Here is a 6,472-nt window from a genome sequence, read left to right on the forward strand (position 1 = left end):
CCATCACAAAGATACGAAACTGCAAAAATGTTGAAAGTGTGATTAAATAAATGAAAATACCCCTCTGTGCCTCTGTAGCTGCGCAGTTACGAAGGGATGGGGGAGCAAAGGGGCATCACAGAGTGATGCAGGTACTATGCACACCTACAACACACCCAAATGTAAAATGGGAAGTCACTTTGGGGAAGGAACAGATGGCCCACAACCATGGGGGAATCTGCAGCAACCCCTCCCCCCTCCAAATTGCAGTAAAACGACTACTTGGAACTCCGCATTTTCTGGGCCAAAAAACCACAGATGTTTGGGAAGTCGCAACTGTGTCATCTATCATGATGGGCCTTGACTCGCACCCACCCCGGAGTAAAAGTCTGGTGTGGATGGGTCCCTGGAGTAGGGTCTGTACGTCTGAACCTTTTGCCCATGAATGTACCACTGTCTGACTAATGCTTCAGGAGGCTGCTTTTCATGTTAGAGTTTTATTTTACTTTGTCTGAAAGAGAGATCATGACATATCACATATGTACCTCTCATATAGATTGCATGCACCCAAAGGCCCTAGAACATAGCAGCTCCTGGTTGCATGTTCCTTATGCATTTGATGGTTTGAAAAAGTTGTGGTTGATAACCGCAGAAACACAGGGACCAATTATTTATTTATTTTTCCTGTAATTGTGAGCCATGCTGCTTAGTGTTGCAGGTAAGCAAGAAAAAAACAGTGTTGCCTTGAAAATATGAAGGTTATACCACAGGCTTCAAGCAAGATTGCTAAAGCCAAAGAAATCTCTATTTGACCTTTGTACTTTTCCTGCTTGTTGTTCGCGGGTTACCAGGCCACAAATTGCTCAGGTGCAACAGGATGTGTGCAACAAATGTTGCAGTGTGGATAAATAAATGAATTTGAGAGCATCTTGAATGAAGATTGAATTACTGTTAACACTCATTTAATAGTTCAGGGACTATTTCAAGTACTTGAAAGGGTGTCAAGTGAGGAACTTCTCGATCATCCCAGAGTGCAGGACACAGAATAATGGGTTCAAGTTACAGGAAGCTAGATTCCGGCTGAACAGCAGGAAAAACTTCCTGACTGTTAGAGCAATACAACAATGGAACCAATTCCCTAGGGAGGTGGTGGGCTCTCCCACACTGGAGGCGTTCAAGACGAGGCTGGACAGCCATCTGTCAGGGATGCTCTGACTTGGATTCCTTCATTGAGCAGGGGGTTGGACTCGATGGTCTTATAGGCCCCTTCCAACCCTACTACTCTATGATTCTATGACAACTTAAGATGGATGCTTGATAAGAGGGTTGCCTGTTTCTGAGCTGACTCTCAGAGTTGTACCTTTAATAACAGTTTAATCTGCAGCTATTAATCAAGCTTAGCAAACACGTTATGAAAAGCTGCTACATATTTCTGCATATCAGCCCCCTGTTAAAGGGACAGGAGGTGGTCAGGCATTGGTTTCTTGGGGGGGGGGGGTTCTGTTCAATTGGCAACCTTACTAGGTAAACATGTGCAACTTTACTGAAAGTAACAAACAGGAGAGGTTAAATTGCCTCCCTCCAATTGGAGCCTGAAAATAGGCAACTGTTCCTTTAAGTGGCTCTCAGCAAGGATTCTGTAATTGTCTCTGCAGAAAGTAAGAGTTCCCCCTAGTGCAGAGTGATAAATCATGGATAATAATAGCTCTTTCCAAAATAATCCTCAGGCAGAAGAAAAACCCAACAGAGAAGGTGGTACAGAGTCAAAATGTGGCACCTGGATCTGTCGTTTCAGAGAACACTATAAATACACCAAGTGTTGTTTCCTTTGTCACTGCTGTTGACATAATGTATTATTATTATTACTACTCAGCTATTAGGCTTCTAATGCCTGTATTTTTTTAGTCTCTCTTTCCTGTCATCTTTTCTCCTCGTGCTTCAGATCTGCCACCAGCTTGGCACAGACGTCTCCACAGCCCTGTTCTTCCTTCCACAATGGAGCAGGAGAGAGACTAAAAGTCCCCTTCTGAACAAAGTTGGGGTGCATACATCCAGGAACACCCAGAGTGTTTGGGTTGTAGGCAGCCAGGAAGTCAGTCCCAGCAAAAAGGGACAAGAGCACAGAGGGAAATGCTTGCAAGGCAGCTCTGCAGAGCAGGCAAGGAAAGAGACTGGGGGATAGGCAGGGAAGCTGAAGAGTATAGGGTGAGTGTACTCGGACCCAACCTAAAAAGCCCAGCCCTGACCACGAAGCATTTATAGTCAGGCCAGACCAGAGGGAACCAATGGGCTTGCTGGTGGGTGGAGCTATCCTGGAACCTGGGAGGGTATTTCAGCCTTCTCTCCACATCCTTGAGGAGCTTGCCACAAAAAACAGTGGGACACACATCACATCAGACAGCTCCCTGGTTGACCCTGATACAATGCAAGGCAGAAATGCCAGGTTGACAGACCATATGGTTTTCTACACAAGTAGAACTAAAACAAGCAGACAGACAGACAAAACCCCAGTGACATTTAGCTGCTGAAAATATCTGACCTATGACCAGCTTCTAGATGTGCCTCACAATTATTAGGTACTAGATGTGTTTCTTGAATTGACAGGAGGCAGCCTGTCAACCTGCCCACTTCTGGATCCTCCCAGTCAATGCAATGGAAATGGGTGTGTGTCTCATCCTTTCCACTGACTGTAAATTAGGGATGTCAGAGAAATCAGCAACAGAATCATATCAGTTCAGATTTCTATGAATCCAATCCAAAGATTCTGCAGTGAGCTGGCATTTCCTGAGTCACATGGATTCAGCAGACTTGTGGACCATTTTTTTTTTTAACTTCCCAGAATCACACGCACACACACACCACTGGTTGAAAATGCACATTTTCCGCATAAGCTAAAGCATGAAAATGCACATTTGGGAGGATGTGCACATTTTCACAAGTGCAAATTTGCAGAAGTGTGAATTTGGACAAAATCAGGAAATGGAAAAGATCTGATGCTGTCACTGAGCAGATGGTGAAATGAAAGGCATCTGATAATCTGCAAAATGCAGCCAGAATGGAATTTATAAAATCCGTACTTCCCTCCTGTAAATGTGGCCTGCCTCCAACTTTGCATGGCTGTACCCCTTATAAGCAGGGGCTCTGAACCACTTCCAGTTTAAGGGCCAAATTCAATTTTAGAGTTGCGCTCAGGGAACACATGCCAGTGGAGGGTGATGTCATGTCCCTGCTGGAGGTATCCTCCTCTGAGTAGCTAGAGCTCCCAGGAATGGATGGCACCAAGGAATCACCTATGCCAGGAGACCTAGGGAGCCTGGTCCCTTGGAGGAGATGACCATGGGTCCATCCCTGCAGTAGGAAGGAAGTTCCACCTCTGATGGAGAGGCTGGGTGACCACATAGCCCCCAAGAGCATCATTGCCTCAAAAGGCTGACCAGTGGGGCTCCAACTGATGCTCAGTTAGGAAGGAGTAAACCTCAAGAGGAAAGGCTGCCTTGGTAGCAAGTTCGTCCTCACAAGTAGGACTTTTGCCAGTGGGCCTGTAATGAAGGGCAGTCATTACAGCCATAATAGCCATTACATCTGGCTATTATATAGCCAGAGCTCCTGGGTGGAGCTCTGGCTATATAAACATTTAGTCCATGGTTACTAGCTATGTCTTACTTTCAGCTCCAGTGTTCTTGACCTTGCCTTGTGGAATTCTGGAAGTTATTACCATGTAAGTGTTTAGTCCTTGCTTACTAGCTACTGCAACAATGTCTTACTTTCAGTTGGAGTGCTTTTGACTTTTCCTTGTGATTGATTCTCTGTGCTACTGAGCTGTGGAATCCTGCATGACTCTGCTTTTGGGACTGTGTTTCTGCTTGACTACTGCCTTGTGTTTTGACCGTGCTTCCAACCTTTCTTCTGGAAACCACCTACTTGTCTGGTAATACTGTGTTTTGACCACTGTCTTCATCTTGACTGTCCCTGTATTAAACTGATCCCATACTGGACTGATACCTTTGTGCTTGACTATTTGCCTCGCTAATTGACTTGCCTGGTGGATTTGCCCCTTTGCTGGAGTCTCTGGCCCAGATAAAGCAGGACAGGTGGGACCAAAGGCCAAAAGGAGGTGGAGCCAAAGGAAAACTTATGGGCCAACACTCGCAGCATATTTTAGCTTAATGCGCTTATTGCTGTTGACTAACCCTTAGGGAAGGAATTCCAACTTTTTGGAAGGGGTGCAGGTATGCAAAACCTGGGAAACAACAAAATTCTTGGTGGTTGGAGGAATGGGGGTGTGGTTAGGAGAAGACGGCATGTCCATCTGGTGAACCCCAGTGAGCTGTATTTGGAACCCAGTTGGGCCAGATTTGCCCCATGGGACTGAGGTTCAACACTCCTGCCTTATAGTATTTAGACCGTCCACTATACTTATGTATAGTACTTCATCCATTAGCCTTGTAGTATTGCCCATTTATTTATGGGTTCAGATGTACAGAGATGTTTCCAAACTACTTCCATTCAAATTTCAACCTCGGAGTTCGGAACTACATTCTCTTGTTTCTCAAGTGGAACTGATGCTTTAGGAACCCCCCAGGTTCCATGCAGAGCACTGCTCAGGCACAGTTTGATGTAGCTTTCCAGTCTTTGATTTATGTCTCTCCCTCTACATTATTGATATTCATGTGTGCATTGATGACACTCCAAAAGAAGCATTTTTATGCAATCATTCATATATGATGTTGGATGAGATTTCTCTGTGTAGTTTTTTAGTGATATTTAGGAATGAATTTGTGCCTCAGTTAAGAAAGTGCCCCCCCCACCCAACAACCCTTGATACACATCAACTGTTTTTCTTTTCTTTTTTGCAGAGATTTATCAATGCATATTGGTAACAAAAAAGGGGGGAAAGATGCAAATCAACTGAACAAACTGAAATCATTCAGCAACCTTCAAGCACAGTGCTCCCTGTACAACATCTGAAATAAAGAATAAACTGGGGGGGGGGGATGCTCCCATCCCACTTCAAAAAGCAGCCTTGCTTACTCAGTATCAACTTCTTAGGGTGCAATCCTATGCATGTTAGACAGAAAAAACTCCTACAACTCCCAGGATGCCCCAGCCATCCATGCTGGACTTGTAGGACTTTTTCCTGTCTAAATATGTATAGGATTGCACCCTTAAAGGCTTTCTTTTCACAGTCAGCAGGAACCAGATTTGGCATACGAGAAGTCAGAAAAGGTAGCAGCATTTATTGCTCATACATAGGGATGTACGAAAATTCCACCACGGATCTCAGGGAGGCCGAATGCCAGCACATTCGGCCCCCCGAAATTGGTGGCGGAATGGCCCGCCACCCCCCGCCATCCCCCGGGACGAGACTTACCTTGGGCGGATCTTCCTGGTGGTGGCGGTGGCTGCAGTGGCCGGTCTTTCGACTGGCTGCAGCCACCGCCATTTCCAGGTTAAAAACAAAACAAAACGTGATAGGCTACGTAAAGATTTACGTAGCCTATCACGGCTAGGTTTTAAAAAAAACGGTGATAGGCTATGTAAATGTTTACGTAGCCTATCACGGCTGACTTTAAAAAGAAAACACACACGTATGCAAATGGCGGCGGCCATGGCCGCCGCCATTTGCGTTCCTTATTTTGGCACGTCTTAGTCTATGTAAACATTTACATAGACTAAGACAGCGAAAATAAGGGGAACGCAAATAGCGTAGAGACTACGCTATTTGCGTTCCCCTTATTTTCGCCGTAGTCTACGTAAATGTTTACATAGACTAAGACGTGCCAAATGTTTTGCGTTCCCCTTATTTTCGCCGTAGTCTACGTAAATGTTTATATAGACTAAGACGTGCGTAAATGTTTACGTAGACTAGACGTGCCAAAATAAGGAACGCAAATGGTGGCGCCCATGGGCGCCGCCATTTGCATATGCGCAGTTTTTGTTTCTGTTTTTACTCAGCCATGATAGGCTACGTAAACATTTACGTAGCCTATCATGGCTGACTGCCGGGACGCAAACAGTGGCGGCTATGGCCGCTGCCATTTGCAGACCCAGCCAGCCAGGATTCGCAGCGGGAGGGACGGGGTGCCTCGCCCCTGGCCAGAATTTGGGGGGGAGGGATGGGACGCCTCCCCCCCAGCCAGAATTTCGGGGGGAGGGACGGGGCGCCTCCCCCCCACCTCGAATCACATTTCGTCAAAAGGTAAGTGACTTTCGTACATATCTAGCAGAGCACAGCCGGCCGGACAGGATTCCGGGGGGGGGGGATGAAGTGCCTCCCCCCCACCATCAGCATAATCCGCGAAAGGTAAGTGAGTTTCGTACATCCCTACTCATACATCTGGGAATGAAGATATGAGACTTGTATGAATTTCAGAAAGGGACACAACTTCATTGAAACTTACAGGGATCTGAAAAGAGCAGGACCTTTGTGAAATATACAAACACCCGTCCCAATTAGGGATGTCAGAGGATTCCGCCATGGATCTCAGTGAGG

This window comes from Heloderma suspectum, chromosome 6 (assembly GCF_057233095.1).
Source record: "Heloderma suspectum isolate Gila_16-S chromosome 6, 16-S_ref, whole genome shotgun sequence".
Lineage (NCBI taxonomy): Eukaryota > Metazoa > Chordata > Lepidosauria > Squamata > Helodermatidae > Heloderma > Heloderma suspectum.